At 42.7% G+C, this 17,619-nt stretch overlaps 1 pseudogene; it reads right to left on the bottom strand.

Moving 5' to 3' along the window:
• Positions 1–7,056: 7,056 nt before the first annotated feature.
• Positions 7,057–9,534, bottom strand: LOC123101464 (probable ribosome-binding factor A, chloroplastic; annotated as a pseudogene).
• Between the last annotated feature and the right edge of the window lie 8,085 nt (positions 9,535–17,619).

Below are 17,619 nucleotides of genomic sequence, written 5' to 3'. Positions count from 1 at the left end.
CTAAGCGTTGGTTGCGAGTTGCTACCGTTTTGTGCAGGTACGAGGGACTTGCGCGTGACCTCCTACTGGATTGATACCTTGGTTCTCAAAAATTGAGGGAAATACTTACGCTACTGTGCTGCATCATCCCCTCCTCTTCGCGGAAAATCAACGCTAGCTCGAGACGTAGCAAGAAGGATTTCTGGCGCCGTTGACGGGGAGGCCTACGCCAAGTCAAGTCAAGATTTACTCTCCCGTCAACGAGCCATTTCTGGCGCCGTTGCCGGGGAGGCCTACGCCAAGTCAAGTAAAGATTTACTCTCCCATTAACGAGCCATTTCTGGCGCCGTTGCCGGGGAAGCCTACGCAAAAGTCAATATACCAAGTACCCATCACAATCTCTATCTCTCGCATTACATTATTTGCCATTTGCCTCTCGTTTTCCTCTCCCCCACTTCACCCTTACCGTTTTATTCGCCCTCTCTTTCCCTTTGCCTTTTGTTTGCTCGTGTGTTAGTTTGCTTGCTTGTTCGTCACGATGGCCTTACCTAATTTTGGTGATCTTCACCTTAAAAGGCTAGAAGATATCGAAAACAATGTCAAGAAGTTTATGGTCTTGCAATTTGAGCATAATAATTTCTTTAGAAACGAGCTTAAGGAACAAAAGAGTTTTATGAGTTATATGAATAAAGAGCTCGATGATATGTCCAAAGAATTTGATGGTGTAAGAGCCCAAATTGCTCATCTTGAAAAAATGACCGCTGAAATTTCGGATATGCAAGCCACCTTAGTCAATAAGATGGCCGCTAAACTGAATAACTATGAAAATCAAGATGAAGATCTGAAAGTTATTGATGTGTCCCCTATTAAATCGTTGTTTTGCAATGTGAATCTTGATGAATCTGATTATGATCTTCCCTTACCTAGAAGGCGTTCTAAGAATTCTGAGTTTTTAGATCCTGATGATGAAATTGATAAAAAAGGGATTGAAAGAAATAAAAATCTAGATATTGCTAAACCCACTATTTTGGATCTCAAGGAATTTAACTATGAAAATTGCTCTTTAATTGATTGTATTTCCTTGTTGCAATCCGTGTTAAATTCTCCTCATGCTTATAGTCGAAATAAGGCCTTTACCGAACACATTGTTGACGCCTTAATGCAATCTTATGAAGAAAAGCTTGAGTTGAAAGTTTCTATCCCTAGAAAACTCCATGATGAGTGGGAACCTACAATTAAGATTAAAATTAAAAATTACGAGTTTTATGCTTTGTGTGATTTGGGTGCTAGTGTCTCTACTATCCCCAAAGCTTTGTGTGATTTGCTAGATTTCCGTGACTTTGATGATTGCTCTCTAAACTTGCATCTTGCGGATTCCACTATTAAAAAGCCTATGGGAAGAATTAATGATGTTCTTATTGTTGCAAATAGGAATTATGTGCCCGTAGATTTTATCGTTCTTGATATAGATTGCAATCCTTCATGTCCTATTATTCTTGGTAGACCTTTCCTTAGAACGATTGGTGCAATTATTGATATGAAGGAAGGGAATATTAAATTCCAATTTCCCTTAAAGAAGGGCATGGAACACTTTCCTAGAAAGAAAATAAAATTACCATATGAATCTATCATGAGAGCCACTTATGGATTGCCTACTAAAGATGGCAATACCTAGATCTATCCTTGCTTTTATGCCTAGCTAGGGGCGTTAAACGATAGCGCTTGTTGGGAGGCAACCCAATTTTATTTTGTGTTTTTGTTTTTGGTTCTGTTTAGGAATAAATAATCCATCTAGATTCTGTTTAGATGTGGTTTTATCTTTTAATTAGTGTTTGTGCCAAGTTAAACCTATTAGATCTTCTTGGAAGATAGTTATTTGATCTTGCTGTAATTTCCAGAATCTTTGCGCTCAGTGCCCGAATTGTCAAAAATCACCAGAACGTGATAAAATAGTGATTCCAATTGCTGCTGATCAATAAACAAATTTCCCAGGTCGTCTAATTTTGGTAGAATTTTTTGGGTTCCAGAAGTTTGCGTTAGTAACAGATTACTACAGACTGTTCTGTTTTTGACAGATTCTGTTTTGCGTGTGTTGTTTGCTTATTTTGATGAATCTATGGCTAGTAAAATAGTTTATAAACCATAGAGAAGTTGGAATACAGTAGGTTTAACACCAATACAAATAAAGAACAAGTTCACTACAGTACCTTAAAGTAGTCTTTTGTTTTCTTTCTCTAACGGAGCTCACGAGATTTCTATTGAGTTTTGTGTTGTGAAGTTTTCAAGTTTTGGGTGAATTCTTTTGATGGATTATGGAACAAGGAGTGGCAAGAGCCTAAGCTTGGGGATGCCCATGGCACCCCCAAGATAATCCAAGGACACCAAAAAGTCAAAGCTTGGGGATGCCCCGGAAGGCATCCCCTCTTTCGTCCACTTCCATCGGTAATTTACTTGGAGCTATATTTTTATTCACCACATGATATGTGTTTTGCTTGGAGCGTCTTGTATTATTTGTGTCTTTGCTTGTTAGTCTACCACAATCATCCTTGCTGTACACACCTTTTGAGAGAGCCATGCATGAATTGAAATTTGTTAGAATACTCTATGTGCTTCACTTATATCTTTTGAGCTTGATAGTTTACTCTATGTGCTTCACTTATATCTTTTTGAGCGTGATAATTTTTGCTCTAGTGCTTCACTTAGATCTTTTAGAGCACGGTGGTGGATTGTTTTAAAGAAACTTGATCTCTCATGCTTCACTTAGATTATTTTGAGAGTCGTTAATAGCATGGTAATTTGCTTAATGTTAATATACTTGGTATTCAAGATATGTGAAACTTTCTTTTTAGTGGGTTGAATACTAAGATAAGTTTGATGCTTGATAATTGTTTTGAGATATGGAGGTGATAATATCATAGTCGTGCTAGTTGAGTAGTTGTGAATTTGAGAAATACTTGTGTTGAAGTTAGCAAGTCCCGTAGCATGCACGTATGGTTAAAGTTGTGTAACAAATTTGAAGCATGAAGTGTACCTGGCTTGTGCATCCTTATGAGTGGCGGTCGGGGACGAGCGATGGTCTTTTCCTACCAATCTATCCCCCTAGGAGCATGCGCGTAGTACTTGATTTTTGATGACTTCTAAATTTTTGCAATAAGTATATGAGTTCTTTTGACTAATGTTGAGTCCATGGATTATACGCACTTTTACCTTTCCGCCATTTGCTAGCCTCTTCGGTACCGTGCATTGCCCTTTCTCACATTGAGAGTTGGTGCAAACTTCGCCGGTGCATCCAAACCCCGTGATATGATACGCTCTTTCACACATAAACCTCCCTATATCTTCCTCAAAACAGCCACCATACCTACCTATCATGGCATTTCCATAGCCATTCCGAGATATATTGCCATGCAACTTCCACCATCATCATCATCATGACATGCTTTACTTTTGTCATATTGCCATTGCATGATCTTGTAGTTGACATCGTATTTGTGGCAAAGCCACCATGCATTATTTTTCATACATGTCACTCTTGATTCATTGCACCATCCCGGTACACCGCCGGAGGCATTCATATAGAGTCATATCTTGTTCTAGTATCGAGTTGTAATCATTATGTTGTAATCAATAGAAGTGTGATGATCATCATTATTAGAGCATTTCCCAATCAAAAAAAAGAGAGAAAGGCCAAAAAGAAAAAAAGAAAGTCCCAAAAAAAGAGAAAATAAAAAGGGCAATGCTACTATCTCTTTTTCCACACTTGTGCTTCAAAGTAGCACCTTGTTCTTCATGTAGTGAGTCTCATATATTGTGCTTCAAAGTAGCACCATGATTTCATATAGTGAGTCTCATAAGTTGTCTTGTTCATACTAGTGGGAATTTTTCATTATAGAACTTGGCTTGTATATTCCAACGATGGGCTTCCTCAAAATGCCCTAGGTCTTCATGAGCAAGCAAGTTGGATGCACACCCACTAGTTTTCTTTTGTTGAGCATTCTTAGCTCTAGTGCATCCGTTGCATGGCAATCCCTACTCCTTGCATTAACATCAATTGATGGGCATCTCCATAGCTCATTGATTAGCCTCGTTGATGTGAGACTTTCTCCTTTTTTGTCTTCTCCACACAATCCCCATCATCATATTCTATACCACCCATAGTGCTATGTCCATGGCTCGCGCTCATGTATTGCGTGAAGGTTGAAAAAGTTTGAGATTATTTGAGTATGAAACAATTGCTTGGCTTGTCATCGGGGGTATAGAAGTTGGGAACATCTTTGTGTGACGAAAATGAAGCATAGCCTAACTATATGATTTTGTAGGGATGAACTTCCTTTGGCCATGTTATTTTGAGATGACATAATTGTTTAATTAGTATGCTTGAAGTATTATCATTTTTATGTCAATATGAACTTTTGTCTTGAACCTTTCGGATCTGAATATTCATACCATGATTAAGAAGATTTACATTGAAATTATGCCAAAGTATCACTCCGCATCAAAAATTCTCTTTTTATCATTTACCTACTCGAGGACGAGCAGGAATTAAGCTTGGGGATGCCTGATACGTCTCCAACGTATTTATAATTTTTGATTGCTCCATGCTACTTTATCTACTGTTTTGGACTATATTGGGCTTTATTTCCACTTTTATATTATTTTTGGGACTAACCTATTAACCGGAGGCCCAGCCCAGAATTGCTGTTTTTTTGCCTATTTCAGTATTTTTGAGGAAACAGAATATCAAACGGAGTCCAAACGGAATGAAACCTTCAGGAACGTGATCTTCTCACCGAACGTGATCCAGGAGACTTGGACCCTACTCCAAGAAGTTTCCGGGGAGGTCACGAGGGTGGAGGGCGCCCCCCTGGGCGCGCCCCCCTGCCTCGTGGGCCCCTCGGAGCTCCACCGACGTGCTCCTTCCTCCTATATATACCTACGTACCCCCATTAGACCAAAGGGGAGCCAAAAAACCTAATTCCACCGCCGCAACTTCCTGTATCCACGAGATCCCATCTTGGGGCCTGTTCCGGAGCTCCGCCGGAGAGGGCATCCATCACGGAGGGCTTCTACATCAACACCATAGCCCTTCCGATGAAGTGTGAGTAGTTTACTTCAGACCTTCGGGTCCATAGCTAGTAGCTAGATGGCTTCTTCTCTCTTTTTGGATCTCAATACAATGTTCTCCCCCTCTCTCGTGGAGATCTATTCGATGTAATCTTCTTTTTGCGGTGTGTTTGTTGAGACCGATGAATTGTGGGTTTATGATCCAACTTATCTATGAATAATATTTGAATCTTCTCTGAATTCTTTTATGTATGATTGAGTTATCTTTGCAAGTCTCTTCGAATTATCCGTTTGGTTTGGCCAACTAGATTGGTAGTTCTTGCAATGGGAGAAGTGCTTAGCTTTGGGTTCAATCTTGCGGTGTCCTTACTCAGTGACAGAAAGAGTTGCAAGGCACGTATTGTATTGTTGCCATCGAGGATAACAAGATGGGGTATTTATCATATTGCATGAATTTATTTCTCTACATCATGTCATCTTGCTTAAGGCGTTACTCTGTTTTTAACTTAATACTCTAGATGCATGCTGGATAGCGGTCGATGAGTGGAGTAATAGTAGTAGATGCAGGCAGGAGTCGGTCTACTTGTCATGGACGTGATGCCTATATACATGATCATACCTAGATAACCTCATAACTATGCTAAATTCTATCAATTGCTCAACAGTAATTTGTTCACCCACCGTAGAATATCTATGCTCTTGAGAGAAGCCACTAGTGAAACCTATGGCCCCCGGGTCTATTCTCATCATATCAATCTCCATTACTTTATTTTACTTGTTTTGCTTTTACTTTTTACTTTGCATCTTTATACCAAAAATACCAAAAATATTATCTTTATCAGATCTCACTCTCATAAGTGACCGTAAAGGGATTGACAACCCCTAAGCGTTGGTTGCGAGTTGCTACCGTTTTGTGCAGGTACGAGGGACTTGCGTGTGACCTCCTACTGGATTGATACCTTGGTTCTCAAAAACCGAGGGAAATACTTACGCTACTGTGCTACATCATCCCCTCCTCTTCAGGGAAAACCAACGCTAGCTCGAGACGTAGCACAGTACAACAATGAAATTGAATAGCTCAACATCAAGACAACAGTACACAAAACATAACCATGTATTCAGGCTAAGCAAATCTTGACAGCAAACGACGACAACTTCAACTCAATAACTTGGTGAGCATGGAGTAATATAAAAAATATGGCATCATAATAATTTCAGTTGTAGATGTCCCAAATCAAGCAAGCAATAAGCCAATAACAAAAAGGAAACATCCACAATTTACAACACTAACCCGATAAAATGAATTCCTACTTCTAGTTTAGTTCAAAAAAAAAGAAAAAGAACAACAGACACTTCTAGTTTGTATAATCTGAAATTGAACACTAAAATTTAAGAATGAAAAGATGATTGAACACTGAAAGAGGTTAGCAAGTTGCTTGTTGGTTTCATCACAAGTACCAGGAGTATTTTTAAACCTACGCAAGTAATTTTTAAACCTATGCAAGTACCAGGAGTATTTCACTCCTTTCCAGTAAAAGTACTCAAAATTTGTTTGAGTAGCAACTCTAGGAGTACTGGAGAACTCCAAGTTAAATATACTCAAAGCACCCACCAAAATCTCTCAATACGATTCACAACAAGTAATCAGAACAGCAACAATTGCAGTACCCCGACAGCATTGCAGGATAGAAAGCACATAATACTGGTAGAACATATTAAGTAGAGATTCTACATGTCAGCTATTGGCATATTAAGTAGAGATTCCACATGTCAGCTACGGAGTACATCACAAGTACACAGAATATAGCAGCAACAATTGGCATATTGGCACATAATACATGTCAGCTATTGGCATGTTAAGTAGAGATTCTACATGTCAGCTACGTCATAAGTACACAGAATTTAGCAACAGATTAAGAGCATGTTGTTCAGCATCACACAGATAATAGAACAATGGTACATGCAGCTATTGGCATAAAGTAGAGATTCTACATGAATAAATCACATAAGTAACTAGAACAAAGAAAGAAAACGTAGAAGTGGAAGCGAGGCATGAATGGTGTCCTCAGTAACAGCTGCATCGGCCCTAACAGAGGCCGAGGAACTCGCTGTGATGGGTTGCATCATCTGTCCTGATGCAGTCTCAGCCACATGCTCCTCCTCACACCTGAAGTGAAACACGCGGGTTGGTCAGCAGAACTACAGCAGTTTAACTTTTGGAGATGACGAATAACTCAAATTACCCTTGATATCTATTTTAAAAAAATTAACCTTCTAGTATGGCCATATTAATAGATAAAATTAACCTTTTCCCTTTTACTTTCTATGAAAAAGGTAAGAGACCACAATTCTACATGCAGCTTCTGTAGACATAAATCCAAGAGAAATACATCTCTGTACGAGAATCACCACAAATATGAACAGAACAATTCGGTGTCGCCTAGACGAGGAATTGAAAATGCATGAGCTGATGCTATTGTATGATACAAGTATATACTCCCATAAAAGAAGTGTTGTTTAAGTACACTCTCTTCTCTTTATTCTGTCTATTAAGTATATACTCCCATAATAGATAAAAGAAGTATATACTCCCATAAAAGACTACCAGCTGCCTTTCAGTGCCTACGTACAGTGCTTTGCAGTCAGGTTTAGGACTAGCACGGTGAAAACAAAACTATCTCCTTGTTGTACTTGTTATGTTAAACCATCGAAATCAATCTGGTGTGACACAGAGGGGTTATGCTATCCATGACACGAGCACTACACTTCTTAATATCGACTGCAGTAACGAACGACTGTTCAATACTACGATTCAACCACCGAGTAAACTCAAATGATCGTGGAAGAAGAGCTCACCTCATTGAAGGCGAGGATCTGGCCGTTGCTCTTCTTCATGCATTCTCGAGAGGCTTCCGAATTTGAATCATGTCCTCACCCGCACCCGCCACTGGATCTGCTTCGCCACCATCCACACCCGCCGCTCCTTGGCCATGCACCGCACCACGCGCAGCGACGTCGACGGCCACGGCAGCCGCCGCACGGAGACGGGTGCCGCGGCGGCGAGGGCGCGCGGCAGCGGCGGGGACACGAGCGGCCAGCACGGGAACATCCTTCTCTCTGCTCCCTTTGCTCCTTTAGTTTGTCCAGTATAGTAAGAATCTGCAGAGGTGAATCGGTTAGACAAAGATCTTCCTGGTACATATGAGAAAAATGTGAAAAATGTTCTATGTGATGATTCTTTGTGGTAATAATATAGATCCTACAGCAGATTAAAATGTCCATTCTACAGACTCTGAGCTATACGAAACCTGAAGCATTTCCAGCTTTTGAGCTACTTTCCATTCTACAGAGAAGTACAGATGTAATATATTATCGACAAAACATATACATCGATTCTTATCCATATAACAAGGAAATGATGATTCTAGTTTTCACATTATAGTTAACTGCAAATACAGTACAAAATGTAAACAGAGAAGCAGGTGTCTGCCAAGTACAGCATGCGAATTGCAAGGGAAGAGAAAAGATCAGTTAAGATAAGTATTTTACAACAAGCGCAGAAGACAGTATTATGGATCATGTATCAAATATATGTCCAGGCAAATGAATTTAAAGAAACATGGTGTCGATAACTCTGCTCTGCAGCAGCAACGATGGTAGTAGTAACAAATACTAGCAGGCAGTACTGAATAAGGTCTGACCACGAACTAGTGAAAAATGAAAAAGGGGTGAAAGCTCGTGGTGATGGTGCAGCTAGATGAGTATGTTTTTGGCAACAGAGGAACAAACATTGCACTTCGTAACACGCCAATGTCTGACAAAAACAGAATCAAGCATACCCTGCTTCCGCGCTGCATGGACTCGTCATCGATGAACCGTATCTCGGGCGTGAGGCGCAGCTTCATCCGCTTGCCAATATGGCTCCTGACGTACTTGGTCTTGTCCTTGAGCCCGGCCATGGCCATCTTCTTCCCCCTCTCGTCCCCGAACACGGACACATACACCTTGCACACCTGCAGACACAGACCGGAGCAGAGACAAGGAACTCAGCATCCCAGATTGCAGCGCACCCACATCGTTTCGTGGGAGGGCCCGGGCATGACCTGGAGGTCGTTGGAGAGCTCGACGTCGGCGACGGTGGTGAGGGAGGAGAGGTAGCGGTCGGCGCCGAAGGCGGCCTCGGGGAGGACGGCGCGCTACATGACGGGGTCGCGGGCCAACATGTCCGCCAGCTCCCGCTGGATCTGCTTCGCCACCATCCGCACCCGCCGCTCCTTGGCCATGCACCGCACCACGCGCAGCGACGTCGACGGCCACAACAGCCGCCGCACGGAGACGTGCGCCGCGGCGGCGTGGGCCCGCGGCAGCAGCGGGGACACCAACAGCCAGCACGGGAACATCCTTGCTGGCTTCGTGGTGGTGGGGGATTTTGCGCCGCGGTGAGGCCGTCGGCCGTCGCTGTGGGGAGTGGGAAGGGGAGGGGCGAGAGGAGGAGGGCGTGGGGAATGGCGACGAGCTCCGCCGGAGGGGTGTGGATCAGGGGAGAGGAGTGGGGGGCGGGGAGGGATCTGGATCGGCTAGGGTTCACGTGCGTGTGAGAGAGAGATAGGCTGCAGTGGGTTGGATGGACGGATGGATGGATGTATGGGTGGACGGATGGATGGATGTTTGCCACGTCATCGATCCATGCCACAACGGATTCCACCAATCAGAATTCATCTTATGTTTCTCTTGTAGTTTTTATCCTTTTATTTAGGGCAAACACTCAACATATTAACCACTTATAGTGTGTTAAAAAGAAATAATATTGTGCACATGTGTGTATCTTGTGATGACAAACAATGTTGATCTGGGGAGTTTTCATTTTCATTCCACAAAATAGCCGTATTCCATTTTTCGAGTGCCCAAAAAAGGTTTTTTGTGAAGAACCTACCAAATATATTTTTGTAAAATTGGACCAAATCAATTTTATAAAATACTAGGCCATATTTAATGCACAATTGACAAAATAGTTGGGTGTCAAAAGTTTTTGATCCACCTCTGGTGAAAAGGACAAATTCCCGCCGATTTAGTAGGAAGCGGGTCAAATTTGAACTGCAGTTGCCTCATAGTTTGCTCTTTAATTTTTCCAAAAATCAATTTTAATCAGAGAAATGTCAAAAGTTTTTCAAGATTCAACCACTAGTTAGGAACGGTCAAGCCCGCCGTTTTGACCGTATTTTGAAACGGGCATAAAAATAAAATAAAAATAAAAATTGGAAAACCTTTGCATTGTGTCATCATATGTGACCAAGTTTCCAGTAAAAATAATAAACTTGTAATACGACAATTATTTTAAAAAAATGTTCTTAGAAATGAGCTATCATGCGTGAAGATTCATGACTTTCAAGCCAAATGATCAATCTTATGGCCACATTCATGACATACTTTGTTCAAATGATCTCATATTGTGCACAAGGGTGAATCTTGAAATTCCAAACAATGTTTCTAAGGGAGTTTTCATTTTCTTTGCACGGAAAATTCATTTTCCATTTTTCGAATGCCCGAAATGAGTTTTTTTTGTGATGGACCTACCATATATTTGTTGCAAAATTGGACCAAATCAATTTTCTAAAATATTAGGCCATATTTAATGCACAATTGACAAAATGGTTGGGTGTCAAAAGTTTTGATCCATCTCTGGTGAAAAAGACAAATTTCTGCCGATTCAGTAGGAAGCGGGTAAATTTGAACTGCAGCTGCCTCATAGTTTGCTCTTTATTTTTTTCAAAAATCATTTCTAGGTACATAAGTATCTATTTCATCAGAGAAACTTCAAAAAATTTCCAAGATTCAACCACTAGCTAGGAACGGTCAAGCCCGCCGTTTTGAACGCATTTTGAAACGTGTATAAAAAAATCAAAAACAAATCAAAAAATTGGAAAACCCTCACATTGTGTCATCATATGTGACCATGTTTCCAGAAAAAATAATAAACTTGTAATACAACAATTATTTTAAAAAAGTGTTCTCAGAAATGAGCTATCATGCGTGAAGATTCATGGCTTTCAAGCCAAATGATCAATATTATGGCCACATTCATGGCATACGGTGTTCAAATGATCTCATATTGTGCACAAGGGTGCATCTTGGAATTCCAAACAATGTTGCCTAAGGGAGTTTTCATTTTCTTTGCACGGAAAATTCATTTTCCATTTTTCGAGTGCCCGAAATGAGTTTTTTGTGTGAAAGACCTACCATATATTTGTTGCAAAATTGGACCAAATCAATTTTCTAAAATACTAGTCCATATTTAATGCACATTTGACAAAATGGTTGGGTGTCAAAAGTTTTTATCCACCTCTGGTGAAAAAGACAAATTCCCACCGATTCAGTAGGAAGCGGGTCAAATTTGAACTGTAGGTGCCTCATAGTTTGCTCTTTATTTTTTCTAAAAATCATTTCTAGTTACATAAGTACCTATTTAATCATAAATACATGGTTTAGTGGCGATACATCGAGGTTTGGACAGTGGCCGAGGGCCCCAACTCTAGAGCGCGTAAACTCGCATGCCCGCCGCGTGGTCACCGTGTGACCGTGGCGTTTCCATGTGTTCTGGGCGGCCTAGGCATGTCTAGTGGGTTGGGCACTCCCCAGGTAGGTGCTAGGAAGAAAATCGCAACATAAGATTCTCACGACGAGACCGATCGATGCTCAAACATGAATAAGCAGCCAAGTGTTTTATTAGCGGTACGGGAAATGCACACGGCTAATGGGTGTGAGTTTTGGCTGAGGATGATCAGTTACTAAGAAGACCGTCTTCACAAATTTTCAGCTCAAAAGGAGGAGCCTAGGTGGTACTTGCTTTGCAAAGTATCACACTGGACAAAAATACGAATGTTGAAGCTGGGCTCAAAATCATGAATGGATTTAGCTCGCATTTGGTGGAGAATGGTTATTTGGGCATAGGAAAGCACTGTAGAAAATGGATACCATTTGGACATGCCAAAGTGATACTTCCCTCACAAAGTGTTTTTTTTTAACATAATAGGAAAATGAATATTTTTGAATTATTTTTGAACTAGGCAAGGAAGGTTTTCTACATATTTGACGAAGATATGACCCAAAGAATTTATGAGATTTTTTTGGAAATTTTGGGAATGACAGAAATATAGGTTGCTTCACAACCTGGGGCAAAAATTGCCACATGGACATGACACATAGGCAAAACTGATGAGGTGGCGCCTAGTCATAGCAACCCACCATAATTTACAAGGTTATGACCATCTATATTGGTCGTGATCAGCTAGAAATAAGGCAGCGGACCAGTGCTATCTACTTTATGACCATTTTGTGTAAAGAAATTACGACCTTTCTGACCAAAATGATCGTTATAGTTTAGGGTTTGGAGCCCCCCGAACAGCTTTTGACCAATTGGTCTGAAATGGTCATAGATCTATGACCAATTCTTTCAGGGTCACTGACAGAAGGTCACTAGTTGACATATTTTTGTGGTGGTAGCGGTGCTTAGGCGAAGCCGTGCGACAGTAGAACATCAACATCGTCACCACACCATCGTGCTGATGGAACTCTTCCTCAAAGCTCGGCTGGATCGGAGTTCGAGGGACGTTGTCGAGTTGAACGTGTGCTGAACTCGGAGGTGCCGTGCGTTCGGTATTTGATCGGTCAGATCGTGAAGACGTACGACTATATTAACCGCGTTGTGCTCACGCTTCTGCTTTCGGTCTACGAGGGTACGTGGACACACTCTCCCCTCTCATTGCTATGCATCACCATGATCTTGCGTGTGCGTAGGATTTTTTTTTGAAATTACTACGTTCCCCAACAATAGACTCACTGCGCTTGGCGCGACCCTTGTGGGGGCCCGCCAGAACGCGCATCGGAGTTTTTGGGCATTGTCGTGTTCTTCCCATTGTTTTTGTCGCTGATCATCAAGCCGGTCTTGTTCCTCTTTGTTTCCTGCTTGGTCGATGGGCTGACTGGTGTCTCTGGGGCTGGCAACATCAGCAGCTTTCCTGACGAATCTGTTGTTGCCGGCTTGATAGCGGAAGCTGAAGGGTCTGTCACAGCGGCTCCCCTTTTTCTATTATTCTTTGCCTCCCTCATGGTGACATCCAGACCTTGGTTAATATCGTTGCTGAGCTCTCGTGAAGCATTGGTATTTTGTGTTGATCCACGTCCTCTCCCCGAGCGGCCAGTGCCTCGTCCACCCCGTGAGCCGTTGCCATCATTCGAGCCTCGTCCATCTCCTGGACCTTTGCCCGGACCCTTGAACCAAGATGCCTTCAGGTCTTTGAAAACTAGATCCTTTGGAGCATGAACTCCATCTCCGCACTCCTTGTATAAGTGTCCAAGGTATCCACATACAGCACACTAATCCGGGAGTCTTTCATACTTCACCCTGAAGATCTCTCTTTGGACGGTGTCTTTCTTTCTGACCATCAGAGACACGGCATTCTTGAGCGGTTTGGTTACATCGATCCTCACCCGAACCCTAGCAAAGTTTCCTTCAAAATACTGGGCCATTGGCTCGGCGTATATGAACTCTCCCACAGTAGACGCAAGAGCCTTGATTTTTGTGAAAAAACCGTTCGGGAAATCATGGATCTGTATCCAGATATCTATCTTGTTGAGCTCTATCGACGATGGTTTTGTGGAGCCGTCGTAGGGTTCCAGCACCACCGCCTTGCCCTTAAACGACCATGGCCCATCCTGCATCACTCGTTCCCAATCACCCAAGCATGCAAACTGCAGCATATACATGTTGTCCTCAAGCGGCCTGATTTTCACTTCCTTGGCCAGATCCCAGGCCGCCCGCATGTTTCTGAAGAACCAGTATTGGCTGTAAGTTCGGTCCGTGTGAACCCTAGCTATCGCCATCCAACGAGTCGCCTCCTCCGAAAGCTCTTCATCCTCGATCACTACATCCTGGAGATCGGCCTCCTTCAATCCAAGCTCCTCCATCATTGCCTCTAGGTCCGATGTGAAGCCGCCCGATCCAGAAGTTGTGTCACCCATAATTCTCTTGCCTGAGGTTTCTTCGATCCACAGGCATTTGGATCCCAGCCCCCCTTGTCCCTACGTCGAACGTGGAGACCCCTAGGGCCGCCGTTTGACGCCGGCGGGAAGGGTTAGGGGGGGGAGGTGGATCTCAATGATGGGGTGATGGAATCGCCGCCGCCGAGAGGAGTCAGAACCCTAACGAGAGGGGAGAGGCTGTACGGCAGCACAGACGACAGTAGGTGGAAACCAGGGAAAGAGAGCCGAGAAGCAGCGAACAACCATCAGCCCAGAAGGGATGCGGCCCAGTTAAAGAAAAAACAGCCATCCGTTTACTCCCCGTCGTTCGCTCGCCATCGCCATGACTTCCCAACCCTAGCGCCGCTGCGGGTGACTGAGCGACCGCCGCTGCCATTGCCGCACCAATGCGGGAGCACGGCCGCCGCCGCCGTCCGCATCACCGCAACAGGGAGAGCGGCTGGCAATGCCATGGCCGCCACCACCTCATGGCTGCACCACGCCGTTGAGCTTGCGGCCGCTGCGGGTGGCGCAAGCAGCCGCAGATGAAGGCCGACCAACACAAGCCTGGAGTGCGACGCGGCCTCCAGTGCAGCGCCGGAGGAGGCATGCAGTAGCTGCACTGCTGCAGCAGGAGCCAGCCAGAGTCTGAAGCCAAGTTTCAGTTTTAGAAACTGAATTTGCAAGGCAGTAGTTGTGCAGCAAGAGCCTGAAGTGGAGTTTCAGTTTTAGTCACTGATTTAATTTTTTATTTTGTGAGGAATCTGCAACTGAAGTTGGTCTGAGATTGTATAGTAATGTTCTCAATTAAGAGCAGATCACTGATGCTTGTCAAAATGTGAGCACAACGCTCGTTGATGATCTGGGTTGTCTACCGCTAGGGGTTGGCCCCTGTACTGAACTTGTATTTAGGCTCTCTTTTCTACTATCAGAAAGAGCACTGCTCCTGTCAATATTTTGGAAAAAATGGATAACAAAATTTGAGAGCATATCATTGATGTTGTGCATTTGCGAGCATATTGGTGAATTGGAAATCATTGTAAGCATGTGGCAAAGGAGATCAATTAAACTATCAAACTGAACTGACTAAATTGAATTTTGACAGCAGATTAATAAGACCATTGTAATATAATGCAGGAGGGAAAAGTAATTAAATAAATTAACTATAGTGAACTGATCCATGACACTAAATTAAAAATCATTGTAAATGGTGCATCAGACAAGAGATCAACTAAACTTGACTGAAGTGAACTATGACCCAAACTAAATACTTGACATTCCATAATGGAAATTGTTCCAGTTGCCTGCTTCTTTAGGATCACTCAAGTTAGAGCACATGACTTCCAATTCCAAGAACAAAAGTACATCACCAAGACCCAGTAAAAACATCATCTGTGATTGTGGTCCCTGTAAATTAAGTAAAATTGTTTCCCTGGTTTCCACCTGCTGCCGTCGGATGGCTAGCAAACGACGTCCCTCAGCAGTAGATCGAAGTACGTCAGAGGATCTCGTTCCCTTTGTGTTGTGCTTCACACTACAGAAATGACAGCAGAAACATGATGTATTGCGTGACTCCTAAACAAACAAACCATCCAGTGCATAACTACGACGCCGGATACCAACCCAAACAAAATGCGCCACCGCAAAGAACAAAGATTAACATGCTGCCATGCCAGGAAAGAAGCAACATCAGAGTTTCATTCATGGGATACTTGCTACTCACTGGACAATAAGCCTAAGCCGGCGTTCCTCTACTCCACGGTTCACCAAATCTCAGGGTACCATGAATTTGTGACAGTATCATCCATGTGAAACCAACAAGAGAATCGGATCACCACCCAACAAGCTGTCTTAAGGGCTCCATCCATGTTTGCCAAAATTACACCTACATAACGTAGCAGACAGAAGAGACTCTATTTTCATTGCCTAATGTATCATAAGAACGTATGTAGAAGCTTCCTGCAAGCTGATTTTGAACAGAAAAGTGTGCCCTCAAAGTCACCGGTCAATAGCCGCCACCCTGGATCATAAGAAAAGAATTATCAGCAAAGTTACATATAGGGTGCTTACAATTACAGAGGGGACAACAATGAAACTGACACGTTACTAAAACCCGCAGCAAGATCAAGAGCATATGTATGGCAGCTATATGTCACTATGTCAGCAACGTTGATTGTACTGCACACAGGATCGTGTAATTATCCAGTAACAATATGTTCAGCTGTATGATCTACAAATGTAAGTTCGTGACCCAAGCTTAGGCTAAAATGCGTTGCTAAATAATCCCAGTGACACAATGAACACACCAAAGGGAAAGGCGTGTAGACTTTATCAGCACAATTTTCAGTGAACTAAATTAATAGAGCTTCGCTGAACAAATAAGCAGCATGGTGTTTTAGGTTTGAATATAACTACCAATTAGGAAATCCATGTGCTGATGGCATGTAAACTGTGACACTAAGTCTGTTGCTACGGAAATTTACGTGGCTAAATAAGTTTGTTGCTAAGTCCCATATGCAAAACACTAGGCACATGTGCAACAAATTCTAGCCAACTTGTTATCAGAAAATGCGGTGACTATTCAGGTTGCCAACACTGTATGGTTAATGTGCAGCATATCGAATCAATATGTGCTCAATCAAATAATAGGAACCACAACATATTTGAACCATCAAGCAACTAATCTCTTGGAGTGGTGCAATATAAGAAGGTTGATAGCTTAGCTTGTGTTCTGAACATCTGATAGAATGAATACTAAGAAGAAGCACATGCAAAAGGTTCGGTCACAAGACTGAAAAATTTGAGGAGCAATTGAACCAACTGTGATAATATAAAAACTTCAGTAGTATCTAACATAACCTATTTGTAACATCATTGCCTCTAGGTGGAAGTTAAGGAAATATGGCTTTATAATTCGCGAAACAAGCAGATTTATAAGCACAATTTCCAGTGAATCAAACTAATAGAGCTTTGGAATAAGCATCAACTGAGATATGACTTGGCTAAACAACTGTAATAACCTGGCGCCCCTCATATCAATTCCAAATTAACAAAGAGAAGTCATATCTCAGTTGATGGAAGGCAGTGAAGTTAACTACTGTAATAACCTGGGGCCCCTCATATAATCATTTTTTTTCGAAATGGAGGCAAAGATTGCCTCATCTATTAATTAAGCAGAAGAGAATTGCCTAGTTAATTACGGAAAACCGGGCAAAAACCGGAACAACAAGGGCCGAGCCCACTCCCATAGACTGAAACACACAAGGCAAAGCCCACCCTCCTCGACGACATGTCGACCTGCGGACAGACAACGCAACTCCGATTCTGACAGAGAACTCAGAAGAACGAAACCAGGCACGGCTGGCGTCATGGAAGATCGCCGAAAGGCCACTTGCAACCAGTCATCGTATACCACAGGGCCTCGCCGCCGCAGCTTCGACTCCACAGCAACAAACAAACCGAGGCAATACCGTGGACACGCCGGAGAAGAGCCGACTATCGCAACCATTACCGCGTCGCCGACATCGCTCCCACCATCATCGTTGCCACAGAAGTCTG

The sequence above is a fragment of the Triticum aestivum genome, chromosome 5A (genome assembly GCF_018294505.1).
Source record: "Triticum aestivum cultivar Chinese Spring chromosome 5A, IWGSC CS RefSeq v2.1, whole genome shotgun sequence".
Lineage (NCBI taxonomy): Eukaryota > Viridiplantae > Streptophyta > Magnoliopsida > Poales > Poaceae > Triticum > Triticum aestivum.
Note: the sequence above shows the minus strand (reverse complement) of the source record. Positions and strands in the feature narration are given on the sequence as shown.